Raw genomic sequence first — 24,585 nt, forward strand, 5'->3', positions numbered from 1 at the left:
TTTCTAGCTTTTAACATTTTATGCTTGACACATAGTGGGTGCTCAGTGTTTTTTGATTGATTACAAAGCTGAACACACAATTTCACCCATCCCACCACCTTACCCCAAGTTCTATGGCCCAAATCAGCCACCATTCCACCTATGTCATTTAGACTTCACCCTGTTCACACCAGGTCATTTCTTTCAAAGTTTTTAATAATTGAGAAGGAAAACAAACTTTTGTTAGGAGAAGGAGTTTGGGTTTTTTAAAAAATTGTTTTAAGCCCAATATCCTCCAATTACTCACCAAGAATTTATTGTTACGTCATGTCTTTGTGCTGTGCCCACCAAAAGGAAGATTCTGCCTCAGGCATGGATGATTCAACATGAACAAAGTGCTCTCATATCGTTCAATTTAACACCTCATTGCTCCTAGGAAATGATCTGTAAACGTAGAGTTCTGTTTGTCACCTCATTCCTGGAAATTTAGCAACATCTTCCTGACTTTAATTGGTTCTATACACTATTTTGTCTTTTCCTCTTATAGATAATTGGATCCACGGTGGTTTGTTGATTTGGGTTGAAAGAGGGTAGAGGACTCTTCTGCCAGTGTGGTTTCTTAGTCCTCTCTCACCAATTCAGTTAATACTTGAGATGCCTACCTCAGACACCTTTCATTACAAAATTTAAAATAGTGCTCAAGATGTAACTATACCTGGAAGAAGGAATCTGCTAATGTTAAAGCTCAGGAATTCAATTTGATTCAATTCATACAATGTTTAGAGTACCTGCTTTATGCCTGTCTTCAAGTAGCTTACAACCTGGGGGGAAAGAAAAACACCAATTACAAAATTAGTGTAATAACTGCTCATAGGGATGCCAGTGGGGCCCAAAAAGAGCAGGTATCTCAGCCTGGGAGAGGCTGGACAGAGAAGGCACACAGTGTCAACAAAGATTTTTCAGAGTCCATGCTTTGGCAGGCTTTGTGGACTTTAGGGGGTGTTGAGCAGGGTATTCCCAAGACGGGGGAGTAACATGTGCAAAAGTACAGAGGCATGGGAAAACAAGTTCGGAAGGCTGGTGCATAGAGTAGGTAGCCGAGACCTAAGTAATGCCCAGCCCTTTCACGGGAAGGATAGAGTTTCCACCCTTAGGTCAGGGGAAACTGACGTCATAATTATGCCTAACACAGCCCTGATGGAAGTTATCATGTAATGGATTTTAAAATTGCTCAGGCTTTTTCCTAACGTATATCAGTGTCACATTTTCCGCCAAAGTGGTTGTGTGGAGACATACAGAGGTGGATTCACATCGCAACTCCATCACGTTGGGCAAGGTACTTCTCTGTGCCTTTTTCCTCCTTTGCAAAATGGGAATACACCTACCTCTTCGAATTGCTGTGAGAATTAAAGGAGATAATCTACTTAGCACAGGGCCTGATATATGTTTTAAGTATTTCAAAAATGTTAGCTATGTTGATGAAAATGAGTCCAGAGAATCTAACAAAGCTATAAGAATAAGTGGTTGGTAACCAAGGGATGGTAATTAACTGCAGCCCCAGCGAATCCCAGAGGTTGAAGAAATCTCAAACCATTATCTAACACATATACTCCTCTGCATCTAAGAAGATCAATGCTTAAATCAGCAGTATTAGCCCTGCCTGCCACCAAGGGCCCTCAATATATCTGAGGAAAGATGGGAGGGGGGAGAGGACAACATAAAACCAGCAGCAGCAAGAAGGGAATGAGAAATAAGTGGAAAAGGAAGCAGAATGACCAAAGGGGATAAGAAATACACTACAGTGGCCCATCTGTTGTGTATTCCTGGCTTAAATCTTCCAAAGCAGACAGTGACTTTATTCGAGATAAAAAGAACCAGATGAAAGGTTTGGGAACTCCAAGAGGACATATACTTAATACTCCCAGAGAAATCTAGGTATAAAAAGATCCTAAGAAGAAGGAAGAAGGGCATCTCTGGAAATGTTTGGAAGCTCTTTCTAGGGAGCGCTTCCTCAAACTCTGGAGAATATGAGAATTTCTAGATAGACGTTGTGTTTATTAAAACTGCTGATGTCAGGAGGGGCTCAGAGACTGATACTTGATAGAAGCAGGAACATTAGGCCAAAGGTTTACAGATGAAATCTCTCTGAGAACCAGATTTTAGAGGAGTAATCTTAGAAGGCACACTTCCTTATATGAGTCCATGTGAAAAATAGATGAATGCTGCTTAATGCGAGTCATGAAGGATTTTAGTAAGGCCGAAACCATCAGAGTTTGAAGAAAATGGTTTTCCTCCCAGGAGTTTTCAACATCCACTCACACCCCAATTTGATTTTGACTTAATGCTGTTTGGTAACACGGCTCTCTGTTAAGTATTTACTCCTGAGAGATGATTCTGTCCTAATTCTTTTTTTCCCACACGTCTTTCATGTTTTCAGTTTGTGTTCTAGTTTATTTTTGGAGGCTGAGCTATCATGACTGCATGCTGTCTTTTTCTGTTGTTAGACCTTCTTCCTTCTCCTCCGCTGGTTAATGGTAGGTTAGCAGAGATAATGGTGAACTGGGGCCATATGGTAAGTAAGCAAAATAAGTCAAGCAAATCAAAACTTCCAAATATTTGTTTCAGGTTAGTTACCCACAGCAACATTCTCTTAGATGCGGTTTTATTTTGATGTGTTACATAAGGTTGGGGCTGTCAGCTTTCTTCTGTGAGGCGTCATGACAGAGCAATAGAAAAGGGATGCTGTGGAAATAGAGCGCAAGGACAGTACTAAGTAACAAGGCAGAATAATGTGCCAGAGGCCACAACCCAGCCCTCACCTAAAACTTGAGGAAATTTTTGATGTCAATATCTCTTTCTAGGGACATAGAGAATTTTGTCTTCCTGCCACAGTGACAATCAGGTGGATTTACTGCTTTTGAAAGTTTACTTCTAGCCCAAGTTTCATTCCTAAATAACAGTAAAGATACCATTGATGAACAAACAATTTTTAGTGTATATTATACGTAAGATGCTGGCCAGGTACCAGGCAGAATATATAATTTGTACTCAGAGGATTTACTGTTTTGAAGAGAGAAAGCATGTATATTTAAATATATACATACATTTTTAACAAACAAAAACTGACAGGTAGTACATACTGAGTGCCAAATGAATAATATATTAGTAGCTGATTATGTGCCTCAGTTTGTCTTGGATAGTCCCAGTTTATATCTGTTGTTCCAGATTGATTGTGCCCCTTTAATTCTCAAACATCACAGTTTGGATGATAAATCATATGTCACTTTATTCACAGATCAATGGTCTAAGAATTAAAGGGAGGGTGTGATTATCAATGGCTGGGGCAGTTGTTGGGGCTGTTAGAACTTGAGTTGGGACTTCAAGGAAGACTTTAGAGCAGAGGCAAGAAGAGAGCTTTCTACAGGAGAATATCAAGAACAGAGGTACCAATATGGATGTGGAAATAAAGACAGTTATGTCACAGCTTCAGGAGACACTGTTCATATAATGTTCCCTGTAAATGGTGCCCTCTGGATTGTGCAAATGTTGGCTTTAAGGATATGTCATATTTGGGGAGCAATTGCAAGATCACATTAGCTGAAGAAGACAAGTTGTGTAGAGGATTTGTGTGAGATAGGAATAGTAGCATGCAAAGAATAGATAGTGGAGGATATTAAATGCCAGATTAAGAAATTTCTGGGGCCGGCCGGGTGGCTCAAGCGGTTGGAGCTCCGTGCTCCTAACACCAAAGGCTGCCAGTTCGATTCCCACTTGGGCCAGTAGGCTCTCAACCACAAGGTTGCCAGCTTGATTCCTGGACTCCCACAAGGGATGGTGGGCTGCGCCCCCTGCAACTAACAACTAACAACTGGATCTGGAGCTGAGCTGCACCCTCCACAACTAAGATTGAAAGGACAACAACTTGATTTGGAAAAATTCTGGAAGTACACACTGTTCCCCAATAAAGTCCTGTTCCCCTTCCCCAATAAAATCTTTAAAAAAAAAAAATTATAAAAAAAAAAAAGAAAAGAAATTTCAGTTTTATCTTCAAGTGGATTGGAAGTTAACTGAAGAGTTTTGAGCAGGGAATGATACCTACAACTAAATGGTTTTAGAAGATTAATATTCCCAACTAAAGTGTTCAATGTATTAAAGGAGAAGAAAGAAGAATTGGTTCCAAAACTATTGGAAATGCTTGAGAGAGATGATAAGAGTTTACAGTAGTGGCAGTAGAAAGGGATATGAGGAGATAGACTTGAGGAGTTTGCAAAAGCAGGATTGATGGAGTGCGGTGACTGGCTTACTATGCAAGGAGAGGAAACCATCAAGAATGACTCCAGATCTAGAATCTGAGAACTGAGACAGATGATGGTATCATTGATGAATGTGGGGCACAGGTAAGAAAAGTTAGCATTTGGAGGGGAATAGATGAGCTCTCCGTCAGAAATAATGAGTTTGAGACACCCATTTGGAATTGTCCAGCAGGAAATGTTAAATTGGATCTGAGAAAGGTGGTGATGGCTAGAGACGTAGATTTAGGAATTCTGTGGAGTGTTGAATAATTGAATGAAAAAGTTTTCTCCTTCAAGATCATAAATAGAAGACAGCCTGAGATTATCCCTTGGGTTGCAATTGTATTTTGTAGAGTAGGAAGGAATACAGCTTGCAAAGATAGCTGAAGAGAGACCCCAGAAGTGGAAGGAAACAGGATGGTATGTAGTCAAGAGAACCAACGGAAAAGAAATTTTCAACTTAAGAGGTTGATCTGCAGAGCCAAATGTCGGAAAGAGGGCAAGGAAGACTAAGATGAATAAAAAAAAAAACACCCTAGTTTTTGGTAGTGAGGATGACATGGGGTCTTTAAGGGGTACTATTTTATTGTAGTCATAGAGGTGGACTCTGTATGTTACGGGTTAAGGGATGAGAGATGGTGATTCAAGGTATATATAAATGAAGGCTGATCTTGTGATAAATTTGGTAGTAAACAGAGGAAATAAATATAATGAAAGTTCAAGAAATAGCCAGGATTAATTAAGGAAGGACTTTTTAAAGAATATGGTAAGGAATTTATGTTCTGTGTTGGACTATAGATAGCACTTTATTTGCTTGCAATGAATTCTGATTTTTCAAATTGTACCTTTCTTCCTCTGAATTCCAAGCAAGCAGCTTACATGGGCAAGGAAGGAAGAAAATACAGATACGTAGGAAAAGAACTGATAAAGGATTCAACGTTAGTTATCAACAAGTGACTAAAGTGGACTTAACCTCTTCCACATACCCGGGCCCCTTTCGGCTCACGCAGAAACGTATGTATCCATAGGTGAGGCAGACGTCATTTAAGTAAGGAGAGGACATTTCTAAAATACTGAGGAGTTTTAGTTTAGTTTGTTTGTTTTTTGAGCGTTCTCTAAAACCCCCAATGAGCCCCCCAGTTAAAAAACAACCCAGTGGGCTACAGATTTCCCAAGCTGACGTTCATCCTGCTTTGCACTTCTTTGTCTGTCATCCTAGTTCAGACCCCAACTACTTCTCACGTCGCCTTCTGTAACTGCCTGTCTCCTGTCTCTCTCCACTCCAGCTGTCCTACACACTGCTGCCAGGTGAATTTTCCTAAAGCACAGTTCTGATCTTATCTGTGCTTTGCTTAAAAGCCTTCAACAAATTACCATTGTCAACTGAATTAGGTACAGGCTGCTCAACCCGGCTTTTAAAGCCAATCATAATATAGCTTTGGTTTACCTCTTCTCTCTCAGTTTTCGCAATTTCCTTATATTCAAACTGATCTGTAGGTATGAAAAAGAGGGAGTCACTTGGCCTTTCTCTCTGAAGTGGTCATGTGAAATTTCTGTATGAAAACCACAGGGGAGTCACACAGAAAGAAGGTAAAAGGTATGGAGGGCATTTTTCACATCATGGTAAATGCGATCTTGCTGTCTGAACCCTCCTCCAAAATATTTTGTTTGTAATTTTTATATGGCATTACCAAATTCTGCCTTCTGTCAGAGTAAATTGTGAGCTTCTCCTTTCTCTACCCTACAGAGTTAATGCAGCTTGAGGAAAAAAATCTCGTGGTCCTCATCTTTGATCCCTTCCAGGGTCTAGTACTACGGCTTGAACTAGGGACATTCAACACATTTTTTTAAATTCCTTGATTACACTGAAAAGAGATTGTGGGCCCTTAAATAACTCTGCTTTTGCCAGTACCCCCCAACATGCCATTCTTCCTATGAAGATGCAAATGTTTTTATATTTCAATGTAGCAACTGTACGACCTTTACATGGTTATAATGACATTATATGTTGGATTCTAAGTAGCTAGAAGATAGGAACTTTTTATGGTTTAACCTAGCATGTATGGAATGCTCAATTTAAAGACTTGTGTACATAAGCACTTAATAAATGTCTTAGGATAATGATTTCAATGATAAATTCGTTTGCAGAAGGTTATTTTACAAATCAAGGGTTCTTAAACAAAGATGGAATTGTATGTAAAATTATGTATAAAAACGTCCATTCTTCTCTGGAAAGAGGGTCCGTAACTTCCATCAGATTCTCACAGGGGTCTGTTACCCAGAAAATAGTAAGAACCATTCTTATGAATCTACACATCTATGGACTCGTTTTTACTTTGTCCCTATTTATTTCTTGCAATGAACTTTTTACAAGTATCAGTGGTTATTCATAGACAATAGAACCAACACAAATATAACCTCTTAGAATAATTCCTGATGCTGCTTTCAAACCTCTACTCTGTCTCCACTAATGCTAAATCTTGCCTTTGGCTGGATTGAAGAACTGAATGATGCAATCTCAGGTGTGGTATATAAGAACCTCACCATCTGTCACGTACATCTTTCTCTCCCCTCCTTTTAGTATTAGGAGGCCTCTGCTGTTTTCACAGGGGATGTTTACCCTGACACTCACTGTCAAAATTTCCAAGTAACCCATCCTTCTAATGCCAACACTTCTGGTTGCTGATCGCACAGTTTTGGTTAAGAGGAATAAAATCTCTTCTAACAGGGCCAGTCTCAGACACTAGCTCCATTAGCTTTTTCTAGTGATCTTTAAAAAAAGGGAGTGGGAAGCAAACTTTTGGTTTATTATTAAAAACCTGCTTCTTGTTTAATTTTCTGCAAAAGCTGTCTCCCTCTTGCTGATTATTAATGACGTTTCAGTATCTTTCTCCTTCCTGTCTTATTCCCTTTGGGATTCATTTCCCCCCAGTGACTTAATTTAGGTGATGCTCTAATTAGTGCAACTTCTACTCTAGCAGATTTCCTGGGCTTTCACATCAGTGCTTTTCCATATGAGAAAGTCCATTAACAAGTCTCTGAACATTCAAGAAAAGGGAAGCAGTCATTTAATGCGATGGGCTCTATCTCATTTGCTCCCATCTTCTGGTACAACTTTATTAGCTATCTTGGAGCTTCTTCAGCAGATAATTCCACCAACATAGAATTAGAGCTGAGCTGTGACATCAAAGATGATAGCTGAACAGATTCATTTCCTAGAGGGTACTGTCCATACTATCACTAAAAGTAAAACCAGTATTTTTTACCCAACAAAGACAGTATCCCCTAGAAGGTTTTTTTTAAGGCCATTTTCCCAGTAGTGATATAGATTTGTCTGTCCTGATGCATTCATCTTTTTCTTCCAATCTCCAAGGCTTCTCCAGACATGATTAGGAGTATGGTATAATCTGGGCTATGGAATGGAAAAAAAAACTAAATAAACCACAACAGACTATTTGATCTGACATTCTAAGCAATGTTTCTCAACCTTTACTATACATTGGGAGCAACTGTGGAGCTTTAAAAAGTGACACTTGGGTCTCATCCCCAGAGATTTGATTTAGTTGGTTAGGGGTGTGGGGCAGTGGGGATTTTTAAAAAGCAAAGATAGCAGTAGCCTAGGGGTGAGGACCAGCCTTCTAAAGTAATCAACCAGATTAACTAATTGAGCTTCAATCAGTGAAGCCACAACAGTGCTATCTGCCTGGTGTCATAATACTATCATAAGAGAGTAAAGAGCAGAGTTGACTCAAATTTATATAGAGATAAACTGCCTTAGGTAGGAAATAGCTTAACTTTGTACTTTGTGGTCATCTTTTAACACAAAGTTTTCATTTACTGCTAAAGCCAAATTATTTTTTGTATATTGGAATTTACTGGGAAACCCCTTAGTGATGCCTGGTCAATAGGGTCATTATATAATTTGTATACTTTTGAGAGCAGAATCACTATGAATGATTCTGCCAGGACAAAACGTGTAAACCAGGATTGTCTTAGGTACACTGGGGCATATGGTCACCCCATGGTCACCATGTCTTCTGTGGGATCCAGGAGAAGAGCAAGAAGCTCTAACATGGCTTTACTAATTAAAGCAAACAGTTGTACCTATGTATTTATGCTGATTACTGAAGTTTTCAGTATTGTTTTTATATATGCCTATCTATTATTGGTTAGCATTATACCAGGCACCTTGGGCAATAGGAAAGAATCTGAAGACATGCTTTTAAGTATTATACAATCTAGTTGGGAAGAGAAGACTAATACATGAAAATGCTCTGGTAAATAAAATACAAGAACCTCCTCAAAAATCCTTTCAGGAAGCAGAATATGATAAATAAAATAAAAAATAAATATATTCATAAAAAATACTATCTTTAATTATATACAGGCTGTCCTTGACTTAAACTGATTCCACTTACAGTTTCCCGCCATAAGCCTTACAAGCCTCCAGCACTTCCAGCAGGCAAAGACTAGTTGACTTCCTGAGCTGCTCTGGGTTTGAAACTTAGAAATTCTCTTCTTTGTGGGTATAGCTCCTCTCCTAAATGCCCTTTCTATCTCCTGGACTGTTAACCTACATAGCCGTTGACGCCCAAATTAAATCAAGAAATTTAATTTTAGCACAGAAGGCATGATATAACTGATGACAAGTAAATACTCTTGAACGATGTGAGGGTTAGGTGTGCTGAACCCCTGCACAGTCAAAAATCCTTGTATAACTTTTGATGCCTCCAAAACTTAACTGCAGGGGTCCCTCAGTATCCGCGGGGGCTTGGTTCCAGGATCCCATGCAGATACCAAAATCCATGGAGGCTGAAGTCCCTTATATAAAATGGCCTAGAACAATGCATAGTCAGCCCTCCACATCCAGATGGAAAATACTGTTTTCCATCTGTGGTTGGTTGAATCTGCGGATGCAAAACCCGAGGATAGGGAGGCTGACTATATATTTATTGAAAAAAATCCACATATAAGTGGACTGGTACAGTTCAAACCCATGTTGTTCAAGGGTCTGCTGTAATATGGAGTCAATAATTTAAGTTGGCAGCAGAAGGAGCCCTCAAGTAGAGTTCATCAAAAGCTTAGCTCAGTGAGACTTACAGATCTCTCATCCCACACTAAGATCCTCCTGCTGGGTGTTGCAGCCACGCCCCAGAGTTTTTGAATGACAACTATAGTGTTCACCTGTATTTATGATCTTCTACAAGATTTTGTTTTCCTACCAATTTTCAACTTGGGTCAAAACTGTCATTCATCATTTTGTATTTAGGAAGCAAATTCTTCCTCCTTTGCTGACATATCATATACAAATCCCTATTTGATTTAATCTGTCTTCTAATAATTAGTTTTGCATTTTTCTCAAATTTGTTTTGAGTGATAAGTATAATTATCAAGATTGAGTAGGCAACCTGAGGAGACTCAAATAATTAAAGGATGGTAGCAAAGGAAATAAAGTTATGGGATTAGTCCTGTCATAAGCTGGTCAGGCGTGGATTGGTTCCAATGGCCAGTCTAATGGCTTGACAAATCTTCCCATTGTGCATGGGATGGATGGGTGAGGGACTGAGCACCCATCAGGCAAATCCATCTCCCAGCACTGGTTGTGACTGAGAAAAACAAATCCGCTGAGTCCAATTTGTATAACAAGAACAGTTCTTTACCTTCATGGCATGTATTTGATTATCTGAGTTATTAATAGAAATATTCAGACATTGTTTTCCTTTATTTCACTGCTGTTTTGTTCTTGCCCAGGCCCTCTTCTCTATCAAAACTTGCTTACAGTAAAGGATCTAATAGTTGCTATTTATACTTTACTATATTTTTCTCAAATTGAAAATAATTTTCTTCTTTATTATGAAAATATACCATGCTTATAAAGTACCCAAACATTGTAGAAAAATAGAGAAGGAAGTAAGAAATACTTTTAATCTTACTATCTAGAAATAATAAGATTTTTAGGAGTATATTTCCTGACATAAAATATTTTATTTGTTAGTCAAATAGAAATTATTAGAAGCCTACTTAAAAAAAATCCACAGTATGTCATGACATCTTTCCCTGTCAATAAATATAAACCTCCATCACCACTGGCTACATAGAATTTGTGTGTGTGTGTGTGTGTGTGTATACACACCATAGTTGGTTTAATCAATTCCATTTTGATGAACATGGCTTTCCAATTTTCATTTTAATGAACACTATAATGAGTATCTAATATGTTCTTACTATCACATAGGTAGAGCTAAGAGTCCTTAGAGACTAACTAGTTCAATGCCATCATTTTGCAGAAGAAAACCTGAGGCATAGAGTAGTTAAAGTGGGAGTAGAATCCAAGTCTTTTGACTCTAGGGCTACTGATCTTTCCAATCTATTCTACCACTCTCTTTTTAAAAAATTGCTTGGTTATTTAAATGCCACTAAGTGGCACTGAGTTTTTCTTACTCTAATAGCCAAAAAGCTGTACCTTAAAAGCCTACTCTTCCCAGGGTCATTTGCATTTTAATGTTTTTTGTTAGTTATGAAATAAATTAGCAGATCCCTACAAGTATATGATCTTTGGAATGAGGGCAGAGAATATCTCAAGCACCTGAAATCACGTGGGCAGGCTCCTACTTATCCATTTCCGGCAGTATTTGGTATAGGTGAAGAGTGGGAATTGTGAAATAGGTTTGGGCAGTACTAGCTGGGGTCAGTGATGGAATACTAATGCTCACAGCTTTGAAACACTTCCAAAAGAAGAGTCTACAGCTTTCACTTATTTCAGTTTCTGCTATGGAAGGTCCAGAGCTGGATGCTTAATTAAGTGTATTTTGATGATTAAGATGATGATGGAATAGAACAAGCAGCACAGAGTTATTTGCACATGGTGCTAAATTATTATAATTGGTGCTAAATTATTGACTTAAATATTAGGCTATAATATAGATCATCTACATTCAATATCATGAGAATCTGTTAATTTAAAAATTATGGACACCGCATCCTGGATAAATAACTCTCAAATAAGAGATTTGGAGTTCTATGTGATTTTTGGAAAATTACTTAAACTCTGAGTTTCTTGGTTTCTTTATCTAGCAGTAAGGATAATGATAGCAATTTACTTCATGAAATTGAATAGAAATGATTATATGGCATTTGGCAAAACGAAAAGGATAAATAATCTTTTTAAAAATAGAGTTAGCCATACACAAAGGAAAACAAGGAAAAATGTTTGTTATAAGAACCAGTTATTTTATAAATCAAAGTTTCTTGTGGACTTTAAGGTATTGGAGAGATATTTAAACAGAAGTTGAGCAGCTGCAGAAATATCCCACAGAATAGAAAATGAGATGAATTTGCAGAGGTAATGGGGTCTTTTATTGCACCATCGTTCAAAACTTTATTGAAACTTTCCCAAAGGTCTTGGTTAATATTATGAAAAAAATATTTGTGAATTTGGAAACTGCATGTGAACAAATAAAGGGAACTTAACATGACCATTTATGCTGGCGATAATTATCATATAAACACAAAAATGTATAATTCATTGAATTGTTAGAATTCTGTCATTCCTTATTAACAAACTTGATTTTTAAATTATATTTTCTCCCCTTGAGGTCCTGGCTTGATAAATATTCATAAAGGAAGAGAACAAACGTTTCAGGTTTAGGTATTCTCAATTATCCACATACAGATTCTCCCCTTTGTGGGATACTCAAGATAGAGTGTTAATGTCAAAACAACTTCAACCCACTGCTTGTAATCCTTTTTGATCTACATTTCTATGTTCTTAATCCTGTGTGCTCAAGGTTTTCGCATATTGGAGTGTGGGGCCCGGAGCAGGGCCACTGCCCAAGGATTAAGTCTGAAATGGCACTGAGAGGGTGAAGCAGACAGAGACAAAAGATCACATAGCTGAACCATCACTACTGTATTTGCTATACCTCATTATGAACGAGACATTGGAAGATACTAAGCTCCTGTTCCTATAGGTAAACTTGGTGATAGGTGTGAATATAAAACCTAATTAACTCCCATTTCTCACCCACAGACAGTAAGTTAAGCATGAATATGCCAGGGTGACTGAGGAGCTGGTGAATTTCAGGCACAAATATTGCCAATTATGTCTCAGGGAATCTGAATTCATTTAAATAACTTTACTCAAACATAAATAGGAAAGCGAATCTCACGGGGAAAAAATCACAAATATGTACTTTTAAGCCAAATAGAAACGACTTTGGATTACCTACTTTGTTGTTGATCTCTAAGACTGCCACCCTCTTTTAATTTCCATGATTTGTTTGTTCATTAATTCATTTTATTCACTCATTCACTTACCAGGTCTTTCTGCCTTTATTAAGTACATTTTGTGTGTCAGGTACTGCTAAGTGCTGGGAAAGTTAAAACTTTATACTGAAAGCAGTGGGGAGCCACAGGATAATTTAAAGTAGTAGAGTGGCGCGATCAGATTTCGTTTTTTAGAAATTGTACTTTGGCTACTGTGTGGAAGAAGAATGGAAGGAGAGTGAAAGTGGAGAATGGGAGAGCAGTTAGGAGACTAACAGAAAACAATTCATGTGATGAGGCCTGGGCTATGGGCTGAATTGTGTCCCTCCCAAATTTCTATGCTGAAGTTGTAACCCTCTGTACCTCAGAAAGTGACCATATGTGGACATAAGGCCTTTAATGTGGTAATTAAAGTAAAATGAGGTCATATGGTTGGGCCTCACCCAATATGACTGGTTTCCTTAGGAGAAGAGGGGAGTAGGACACAGACATACAGAGGAAAGACCCTGTGACGACAGAGGGAGAAGATGGCCATTTACACATCAAGGAGAGAGGCCTCAGAAGAAACAATCCGGCCAACAACTCCATATCAGATTTCTAGTCTCCAGAATCGTGAAAAAATAAATTTTTCTGTTGTTGAAGTCACCCAATCTGTGCTACGTGTTATGGAATCTCTCGCAAACAAATACAGCTTGAACACGGCACCTGCAGAAGCACATCAGCAGGTCCAGTTCATCAGCACCACCACCACCCCCCATGAGCCTGCACAAGCTCACAGCCCAGGTAGCAGGAAATCTCATCCTGAAAAGGGAGGCAAAGCCCAGGAAAAGCGTATAAGGAAAATAAATAAACACAATAGAAACACTCACAGAGAACAAACTGATGGTTGCCAGAGGGGAGAGGAAGGTTAGGGAGCTGGGTGAAAAAGGTGAAGGGATTAAGAAGCACAAATTAGTAGTTATCAAATAGTCACGGGGATGTAAGGTACAGCATAGGGAATATAGTCAATATTGTTGCAACAGTTGTGTATACAGGTGGGTACTACATCAATCGGGGGAATCATTGCATAAATTATATAAATGTCTAACCACTATGCTGTACATCTGAAACTAATGTAAAATAATGTTGAACATCCACTGTCACTGAAAAAAAAGATGCTCATCCATTCCAAAGGCTGGTTACTGCTTCCAAGGACTAGGGGATGACAGGACATAAGTCTTATTCTTCTGCTTCTTTCCGTTATTGGTGGAAGGAAATTTGAAATTGGTGTCACCTGCTCCTTCAGAAGGTGGTCAGTTTGGTATTTGCACACTTGCTGCAGGCTTTCAGCTTCCTTCCGATGACCATTCTTTTTGAGGCATCTGAAGTTTGGAAAGTTTGGTGCTTTGTCCTTGGCTCCTCTATATTGTAAATGGCCGGCTTTTCCAATTGGTCTTGCTACTTGTCTTTGGGAGAGTGGAAGGTATGGTTCCTCTACGTGTTTCCAGAAATGGAATGGAAATTTCAGCTTAGTTTCATGAAATGCATCTCTTGGTAAAAGGTTAAAGAAGGAAACTAATATTTGTTGAGCTCTAGGCACTTTTTTTCTGTACATTACCATGAGTTCTTGATTCCTCCATTGTTAGCAAGGGTTTGAACACCAGCTAAGTTCAGGTTTATTTGGTTTGATATTTCTGTTTTTAAGTAGCTTTCTGATATATATGTTCATGTCTAAGTAAAAGTAGTTTTTAAATTTATTTCAAACAAATAACTTCGGTTCTGTGGTTCAGTAAAAAATAGTTTTTTAGGATTAATTTAATTTGAGGCACAGCAGGTTAGTCTAATTTATTATAGTTTGGGTTTATGATTTAATTTTATTCAAGTCCTTACATTTTATAAATAAAATCACAAACTTTTAACTGTACATAAAACTGTAAACTATATTTTAAAATCTTCATCCTGCTCTATACTCAGTAGGATTTTGTAATCTGAAAATTCATATTTTTCTTCAACTCTGAGAAATTTTATTCTATTTTCTCTTTATTTCCCACTTCTACTTTCTCTCCTTTTGTAACTTTTATTAGATAGATATTGGACCTTGAGGATCTTGCCTCCATGGCTTTCATCCATGAAAAAATTCTCACAAACTTTCCATTGCCTGTTTTTTGACCTGTGTTTGGAGAGAATTTCTGCTTCCACTAATCTGCTCTTCAATTTGGTCTGTTCTGCTTATAAGCTAATGAATTTTCAATTTCAGAAAATACTTTTTTAACTTCTGTGCTTTCTCACTGATTATTTGTTGTGGATAAAATATCCTTTCAAATCTTGCTGAATACAATATAAATTCATTTTAAATTTATCTTCTGTTTCCTTTATTAACTTAGTTTCCTCCAACAGCACTTTTTTCTGTTAGTTGAGTTTGGTATTTCTCTTTCATGGTGTGGATTACACACACACGCACGCACACACACACACACACACACTCATCTTTTACTTGAAAATGCTTTTGGCTGCTGTTCTGTTTATTACAGCCTCTCTTTAGGGCTGTGAAGGAAGGCCATGACATGCTATCCAGGGAGAGTGAAGGTTCCCTATCATTTCTGGGGGTCAGTACATACTGGGCTCTGCCCCTCTGGTCCCAGGATCCCCACTAACTTCTATATCCCACAGGCAAACCTCTGATAACGCCAGCAGAGCAGAGGAGGTGCCTCAGTGAATTATTCCATGGCCTCCTCCTTTTGTATCATTTGACTGTTTCTTGGATCTCCCCTAAACTATTCCTTCTCCTGAACCTGTTTTGGTTTCCTCTGATTTTGTTTCTCTCTAGATCAGCTCCTGTCTCTCTTACCTATATTTCAGGATTTCCTAAAAATTCTTGAAAAATATATCACCATTTTTCTTATTTCTCTGTGCTGTTAGATTCCTGTTCTCTTTAAGACATATCTTTCTATGAGATTTGGGATGGAAGAGAAGGTAAATGCATTTGCTCAACCTACCGTCTTGATCCAATCTCTACCTATTATTTTCTTTACTATCTCTATTATCAAATAATACAAGTTCAATGTGAAAAATTCAGAGAATACAGACATAGAGAGAAAGTGAATGTTTTTTCTTGTGTCATGGTCCTCTAGCGACCTGACTTCCATCCTCTTAGCCTCACCTATTGATTTTCGCTGGAGCTGGGCAGACAGTTCTGGGAGGGCTCCCCCAACACTCCCGCCCAACTTGCTGGCTGACAGCATCTATTCTCAAATGCACACCTTTCTTTCTAGCCCCAGAACTCTTCCAAAGCTGCAGATTGACTGTTGGCAATCTGGGGTGGTGGTCACAGGGGGCAGGCCCTTGACCACCCGGGATGGGGGCCAATCTCCCACACTTCAGACAATTCCAGGAGGTATTCCATACTCTCTGCAGAATTAATCCCTGTTACCCACAACAATGACCTCGATTACAACCCTTGTATCAGCCTTTCCTTATTTTATATTTCAGTCTCCCCAGTTTCTCATTCCCATTCCCTGGGATCTGCCATTTTTTTCCCTCCTTATTTGACAATGTTCTTTCCCTCTGTGCAGGCATGCCTTGGAGATAGTGTGGGTTGGTTCCAGACCACAGTAACAAAGGAAGTATCACAAGAGACAGTTGTAATCTTCATGCTGGTGGAGGGTCTTGCCTTCAGTTTGTAAAACTGCGCAACACCTGGGAAGCGCAATAAAAGCAAAGCGCAATATAACAACGTATGCCTGTACTTCTAAACTTCCTCTCTCCCACAGTTCTGATCTATTATTTCCCGGTAACTCTATTAGCTATAAAGCATTTGGGGATACTGTCAGGATAGCAGGCTCTGCAGCAAATGAGGTTGTATTGAATTATTTAGCTTTCAGCTAAAGTGGAGATAACTAAAGCAGCTGAGCTGGTTTGTAAAATCCTGGAGTAATCCATCCACTGAATTGATGGTTTTTCTCATATTAATTTTTTCTTATGGTTAAAAAATATAGATTTTAAGCCTACAAAGAAATCTATGTGTGCAACTTTTCAGTTCAGTGCCACAAACCTATAGCTAAGGAATTGGCTGTTTCACGAGGCATATAATTTTGTAGCTGCAGAGCTGCAAGCCTAGAGCATCATGAATTTATTAATAAGTTTACTCACACAAGGCTTCTAAAAACGTAAATACGTAATTTCCACTTTTTCCTTTCAAAAATATATCAAGGATTTCTACTTGAGATATATGATAATCTCAGCTTTTAAACTTGACCTGTTTTTCTTGAGTTTTCCTTGCCAGAATTTGGTTCTTAAATAATTTTTTAAAGTGAAAAAAGATTTTTCTGTTTCTAACTCAGTAATAAACAAATGGATTCTTAAATGTTATCAGAAAGGGTGGGGATCATTGCTAATCTAATGGATGACCACAAATATTCTTGCATTATCGTCCCTATATTACTAGTGTCTCTTAAGAAATTGAGCTTCATGAGAGCCGAGACAGCAGGGGTGCGGTGGGGAGTTCTATGGCTTTGTAGTATCTGTGGAGTTTGCCCCACTTAGCACATCTCAATGTCTAAATGCCTACTCTTAAGTGTGGCTGCAGCAGGAAGTGAAATATCTTTGCTAATGTTCAATATATAAACTAAGCATGCACGTCTAGCAATTAAACACTCCTTTTCCTGGTGAATCCTGGAAAGCAGCATAATTATACTCCCAAGTAAATAACTCAGGAGTAAGACTGTCCCGTTAAGAACACTAGGCAGCATAAAAGTTAAAACTCTTTTCTGTATTTATGTGCTTGAAACCTCCACTGCCATCTACATAATACCTGAGATTACCTGGGCTGATGACTGGTTACAGCGGGTGGAGAAGAGATGAAAGCTACAACAAGGGGGACCACCAAGCTTATTGACCTTGGATTGCAAGAAAGTCAAGAAAATGGACTGTCTTACAAGGTGCCGATGTTCTGGGAGTTTCTCTCCCGAGGTGACTCGCAGGTGCCTTTTCTTTCCTCGTTGGCACCACTGATTCTAGTGTTTCTTTGGCCTGCTGCATCCCACACCACCCGGTTAGGAAGACCTGGAGCCTCACCTGCAGACCGGGGCCGGCGAGGAGGTGCGGGTGGGCTGCTGTGGCAGTTTGCCTGTTGATTACAGTTCCTGCAATATGCGAGCACCTTGGGACTGCGGGCTGCACCCCGCCAGTTTTGCCGGGTCCGCCCCGACCTCACCAGGTTTGCAGACAGAATCAGCCACACCAAGCCCGCGGGCTGAAAGCGGGGGCGTCGGGCCCAGTACTTACCCTTGTACCCCCAGCGTCTGCTCTTACCGCGGGTGGGGAGAAGCCCGCCGCGGAGCGCGCAAACATACCAGCCCCCGGGAACAATCTGTCCCTCGCAAACCCGCCGCAGCGGGGGCGCACTGCCAGGGCGCCCGCCTCGCCCACCCTACAGCTTAAGCGTGTCTTTTAGTGTATTTTAAACACCTGACTGTATACAGTGGGGACGCAGGGCGGGAAAGTCTAGAAGGCTCATTTTCGTGACCCGGATAGCCACGATGGGCGCATGAATTAGGCCCAAGCTGCAGAGTCAAACCCTTTCCCCGCCACAGGCGGCTCGGGTAGCGCGCGGCTTGGGGAGGTGAGCGACCATGGGGCGCTGCGGCTGCTCAGACGACTGGCGTCCCGGGCCCAGGCGGCCCGCGGGGAGGAGGAGGCCAGCTTCGAGAGCCGGGCGGAGGCAGGTGCCCCTCCGCGCGGAGGCTGATTGGCAGGTGCGGGAGTGGGTGGGGAAGGCGGGGGCTGGGCCTGGCGCTGCGGGAGGCTGCGGCCCCGCCTCCCCGCCCCCGCCGCGGGACTATCTGGTCCCGGCAGCAGCGATGTCCCCCGGCAGGAATGTCCCTCCTCAGATAATGTTATTTATATCTCTGGGCGGGTCCGTGGCTCGGCAGCACCAGGCGCCCGGCGGCCGCTGTACCAGGAGCCCCGCGCTGCCCTCCTCCCCCTGCGCCGCCGCCGCTGCCACCCCCGGGCTCGGGTTGGCGGTCGTTACAGCCCCAGCGCAGGTGAGTCCCGGGAGGGCACGGCAGCCCGAGGGGGTTGGGTTCGGGTGCGGATGCGCGAGGCTGGGGCGCGCGGCGCGAGCGCAGAGGAGGCGCTGGGCCCAGGGGGCGCGTGACGCGCGGGGCTCAGGGGACCGGATGGGGGACCCAGCCTCCGGTGTCGGGCGTGGGTGCGGCGCGGGACCGGGAGGCCCTGGAGGCTGAGGCAGATAACACCCTGGGGCACCGGAATCCGCGTGGGCTTCGGAGGCGCTTGGCGATCTGGGCGCTTGCTTTGGAGAGCTAGATCCTGGAGCGTCGCCCGGGGGCGCTGGGAGGGCGGTGAGCGGGGTGCGTGTTCTGGTCCTGGGCCGCCGCCTTCAGGACCCAGGCATGGGGGCAACGGGGGTTCTGCCTCTAGCCTGTCCGACCTCCGCGCTTCCCTCTCTGCCCCCCGCTGCCGGGTTTCTCCGTCTTGGGGCCGCTCAGATTCTCTTCTGGGGAACTTGGCAGTGCGCTTCCCGGGCAGTCCAGCGCCCAGGCAGGGAGGACAGCGCAGGGCCGCGGAGGGGGCCGGTCCCCGGGCGTTGGGAACCACGCGGAGAGAGTGGCCGGTTGCAGACCCAGTGAGCAAAGATCAGAGAGCCCGAAGCCATACTCCAAGGACCCCCTCCCAGAGAGTTTCCTTCTCACGCCTCACCAGTCCCTGTTTCTCCAACCACTTGGCCCTTAGAAATAACGGAAAGTGGGAGAAATAACAGGATCTTTGAAACAAACCCCAACTCGCCCAGACTTCCAAGGGTGGGAAAGTAGCTGTGGGCTTGAGTACTGTTTCCGTGACAACGAGCCCCAGGTAGGGCCTTGATTTATAACCTATTAATATCCAAACCACTGTTTTCAGTGAGCTTTAGCCCTGCCAGGAGTTAATAATAACACGCTTAACTCGCTGAAGGAAAATGAAAAGAAGCCAGTGTTTAAAAAATAATTTTAGCTGCATCAGATGAAGGTGTGTGTGGAATACAGTGACAGTATTTTGTGCAGGAGCTCCTGTGAGTAGAAGCTAGGCTGATACCTCCAGGTAGGAGGCAGCCGTGCCACTTGTACAGTCGAGCTTATCGGGATATATACTTAAGTTTCTAAAGAAAGTGATTCAGGTGGCTCCTGGATGAGAGGAGTCTGCAAATCAAACACTGTAGGCACCTATATACTATCCACTAAACTATCCTTAGCTTCACGGATGGTTCTGAATTTTATTCGAGAATTCCCTCTTTGACCAACCCCCCCACCCCCATGACCTAGAGCCGGTCATTTCCTATTCCAGGGTGAGACTTTTACTCTTTTGCTAGGAGCCCTGGGTTCCAGAATGTCTTGAAAACTTTTTTTTTTGTAACTGCAAAATATTTGTTAAATGTCCTAAACACCCAGCACCCAACAGAGCTAGGCTTGTGGGCTAGTTAAAGAAAGGAATATTAGGCTTACATTGAGGAAGAGCCCACCAGCCTTGAAACCAGCTGACTCCTCTAAGGTGGGTTATTTATACAGAACTTTAGCAAACTCTAAAGCACAGCTGAGAGACATAAACCCTCTTTATGAAAATATAGCCTTTAGACTTCTTAGCTGTTGCTCTTCGTTTTATCAGTGGCCCAAGTCACAATGATTGGGGATGAGCCAGTTCTGTTAATCCCGAGTTCTCAGAAGACTCAGAGTCCACTGGTGGAATTAAAAGCACCTGAAAACTCCCAGGCATCCAGGACCGATCTCGTAGCACAGGCATATCAAGTTTTCCTGCGTGGCTTGCCCAGTTGAGAGCTGAGATCCCACCTTTTGCTCTGGTCGTTGGTTCTTCCGAGTGTTCTGATGGTGTCCTCTAGCAGACAACCTGGTAGATGATTAGCTTTGGGGTAGGTAAAGGTACAGCAGGAGGCAGACTCCCACCTGGCACCAGACCTGACAAAATAAAAATGACTGTTTTAGGCAAACTAGGTGTGAATGAAAGCTTTGAACTAAAGTCAAAATCTGATGGTTCTGTCACAGTTCTGGAAACAGACTGTTTTGGGTAAATAAAAATAATAACAGCTTTCTTTTTTTTCTTTTCTTTTATGTACCAATGCCTGGCTGCTTGGTGCCTGGCTGGTAATGGATGCTACCGTGGGTTAATCTTTGTTGAATGAATGAGAGAATGAATAAGTGAATGAATGCTCAGAATTTTCTTTATATTAGGTTGGTGCAAAAGTAATTGCGGTTTAAAAGGTTAAGAATAATTGCAAAAACCGCAATTACTTTTGCAGCAACTTAATATGCTGTTTAATTGTCACAGTAACTCCGCAGGGTAGCTCATTAGCATTTTACAAGTGAGGAAACAGATTCAAGGAGATTAAATAATTTGCCTCACATCACACAGCTGATGAGAAGTGGGGCCAGGATTCAAACTCAGCTGTTCGGTTCCAACCCTCTTTTTAATGTTAGACATTCGAGGTACAAGTTGGAAAGATTTGGTTGTAGGATTGTCTATTAGCTTCACAATCTTTCAGTCTCAGGACCTCGGGTAATAATTCCTCTTATATCAGAGCTTTAAAAATATCACCTGAAGATGGTATTGGACACCTCTTTGCTGAGAGGCGTTTAGCCTTGCCCATTATGTCCAGGTCATTGTTTCAAGGATAGAGCTGTAATTTTGGCAGTAGTCAAAGCATGGATTTTTTGAAAACAGATTTTTCTTTCAGTCTTGCAAGTGGCCAGGAGGGCTTGATGATGCATGAGGACAATGTGATAGGACAGAGGATGACTATAAAAAATTCATGAGACAAATGCTGCTGGAGTGGGAAGGGACCTTGGGAGTCACTGTGTCTAGGCTTCTACTTGTGTAGTCACTTGCAGTTAGGTGAGCCCTAACTGCAGTTGACCTGGTTATTGATGTGCCACTAGGGTGCATGCCTTCTATACTTCTTCACATTCTTCCCATTTCTTTCCCCTCTCTCTCTCTTTCTCTCAAGGCCAAAACTGAGTTTATTTCCTGAAGTTCTGCTTAATCAACCCACTGAAGTTTTCTTTGGGGGAGATTGTGACAGCATATATTGTAAAATCCAATACTTTCCTCTTAGTGTAATCTTGGAAGGAAGGAAGGAAAGGCATTGGAGATAGGCGGAAGACAGGATGTTAGTGAGCCCTAAATTTTAAACTGTTTCATAAGCTTCCCATCACCTATTAGGTTTATAGAGGTACATATTTTTATGCAAGAGGCATGCACATTATTATCTTGGGACAGTACAAATCTCAAGACAAATATGTAGATTCCTGGGGCCATGGGGAAAGGACTAGGGAATTACTGGGACATCAGATACGTGTTTTAATCTAAACTCAGTCAAATTGCTCTTGAAGTATGTTGTTTCAAATTTCAAAATCAAATGCAAAATTTTACTCTCTAATACCTGTAAAGGTAGCATGACTATTGGGAGGTTTAAAGTAATATAAAGTATACCTCTCATTACCCATAATGTTTTTTATAACCTCAGACCTGTAGATTAGCATTTATAAATTGACTTGGGAGGATCAAGAGTGAAAATAACTGCTGTGTGGGCTGATGAGAAATTTGATTTTATAATGAGTACTAGCAGAGAAGTTCATGGATACTGGGTTCTAAAACCATGGATATTATTAGCCAAAAATTACTGTGGAAAGAAGTATTTTATCTTAAAAGTAGTTTGTATTTACTCAGTTTGTTTTTTTGGGTTGTTTTTTTTTTACAGACAACTCTTTGGTTAGTCTTCTATTTTAGATAAGAAATCTGGGGAGGAAGAGTAAATACACTGGTCTGTGTGCCAGAATTGTGTAATGTTGTATAGCATTTGCTGGGTTTATCACAAAGATGCTGCTTTCCTCTGACAACCCCAGGAGGTGACGGTCACCTGGTTTGGGAGATGGAAATGGTGATCGAGGGAAGGTGTAGGAGGCAGTCAGGAGAATTCACTGTCAGATCTGGCTCCACTCTCGGAATTGTCAACTCCCCTTGGTAAATATTTAGAAAATGTCATGGCATGTTTTCCTTTGTTGCTGTGCTTATTTCTTAATTCACAGCCAAAAGATCCAGTTCTTCCATTTTCAGCCAGCTTTAGCTGAATATCAAACCACCAGGGGATCCCCAGCCTTACAGCTCACTCAGTCTTAGAGGCAGCCATAGACGGAAAAGGCTCCCTCGATGGATTGTCTGGCTAGCTAATGCCATTCCCAGACCACCTTTGATTTTTCTCTTCCCTCCTGCTGGTGGCAGGAAATATTATAAAGCCATCTTCCTCCTATCTCAGCAAGGTCTTTCCAGGCTTTGCCATAATGTTTCCACACTATACCTATGCAGACCTGGCCAAGGGTATAATTACAAGGGCAATTAAAACCCAGATATGTATCATGTTAGCAGTGGGGGCAAAAGTGGGGCTTCCTTTCTCCTTTCATTTGAATTCTATAAATTTAACAAGCAAAAAGGCGCAGAGCTAGAAAAGGAAAAGAGACTTGCATTGAACTGGACTCCGATCATCCAGGATATTTATGAAAAGAATAACAGGGCACCTTGACAGCTAAAGAACTATAATTGCCTTGAATTATAGTCAATTCAGAAGTTTCCACCATCATGAAAGGGATCAGAAACTTGGAAAATCCTGAAAGGGAATAAGTTGAAAATCATTTCAATTTGTACCAGACTTAAATATGGGTGTGTCTCATTAGAGAATTTATAGCACTTCAAATAAAACAAAGCGTACTTGAAGGAACGTATGAGGACTAGAACGCGAGCCCTAGCCTCATTCTGTCCTCCTGCTCCGTTCCTGCCTGTTTCCAGAAGCCCCCTCGGAGTGGTCAGTTTCACCATCATATTTTCACAGGGTAGAAAAGTAAAAGGCGGCTTCATAATACTGATTCTGAGTCATAAGCCAGAGAGAGTTAGAGCTGGAAAGGCCTGGGAGAGCCATTTGAGAAATATTCAAAAAGAGCAAACATTGGGTTCCTACTGTGTGCATTCCACTGTTATATGCTGAGGACACACAAGGGGATCAGATAGAGACCCACTGTCTGGTGGAGGAAATGGAGTTGTAAACAAGCAGTGATTCAGCAGCACACCTGAGAGAGAGCCTATAGGAGGAAGTGTGTGGTTCATGTTGGGGGGTACCTGGGAATTTTCTAGTGGAAGAGGGAAGATAGACATGGGACCCTAGGCATTTAACCTGGCACAATAGAGCATGATTAGGTTAGGGAGGGAGGAGTAGTGCCATGTGGCTCTGTAGGGTACAGCCGAGGAATGGGCTGCAGATGGGACTGAAAAGGTAGTTTAGGTTCAGTTTGTGAACACATGGACAGTTCAAGTTGAAATCAGTGAAGGTGTTTGAGCAGGGGAGGGGCCTGATCAGATCCTTGTTTAGACAAAGCTCATTAGTGGCAGTGAAGGGAAAGTAAACGAGAGATCAGTTAGTACGAGGTGGTGATTACACAGATGATGTGTATAGTCCACTCAGTTTTCAGGATGTCTTTGTATACGCGTCATCTCATTTCATTTTATAATGACCACATGAAGAAGCAAGGAAGATCTCATTCCTACTTTACAGTCAAGGAACCGGGATTAGAAATGGGCAATGATTTGCCCAAGGCCCCTCTAGTAGATTATGGAGAACCTGACTTGACCCAGTTTCCTGGTTCAAAGGCTGGGGCTTTGTCCAGATCACCTCAATAGAGTAACTGAATATTCTAGGTTTTCAGGTTGGGACAGTGCTTGCTTGCTTGCTTCAGCAGAACACTCAGTTCTAAGTTCCTTGGTTCTGGAGAGAGGGAGAAGGAAACTTGTTACAGTACTTATTCTTTCGCCATGAAACCTCAAGAATGGCCCTCCAAAGTGTACACAGATGATGTCTCAAAGCATGAATTAATGTCATGCATGCATGCCACAGATAAATGGTAAGTTTATATGCCTGTCAGTTTGTTTTGGCTTTTTTATCCCCATACCCCAAAGTTTACTGGATATTATTATGTTTATGCCTCATTTGGGGCTTCAAAAACCTCTGTTTGTCCAA

The 24,585-nt window shown here is 41.4% G+C and overlaps 1 protein-coding gene across 2 annotated transcripts in view; it reads left to right on the plus strand.

The window, feature by feature from the left end:
• Positions 1–18,247: 18,247 nt before the first annotated feature.
• SPTB (spectrin beta, erythrocytic) overlaps positions 18,248–24,585 on the plus strand; it is a 115,209-nt gene continuing 108,871 nt past the window's right edge. Inside the window, exon 1 of one of the 2 annotated variants that reach the window (XM_019733314.2) lies at positions 18,248–18,268. The gene's annotated coding sequence lies outside the window, so the exon portion shown is untranslated. Of the gene's footprint in view, positions 18,269–18,421; positions 18,560–24,585 lie in introns of those variants that run through there. The other variant, XM_019733313.2, reaches the window with a different exon arrangement.

This window comes from Rhinolophus sinicus, linkage group LG03 (genome assembly GCF_036562045.2).
Source record: "Rhinolophus sinicus isolate RSC01 linkage group LG03, ASM3656204v1, whole genome shotgun sequence".
Classification (NCBI taxonomy): domain Eukaryota; kingdom Metazoa; phylum Chordata; class Mammalia; order Chiroptera; family Rhinolophidae; genus Rhinolophus; species Rhinolophus sinicus.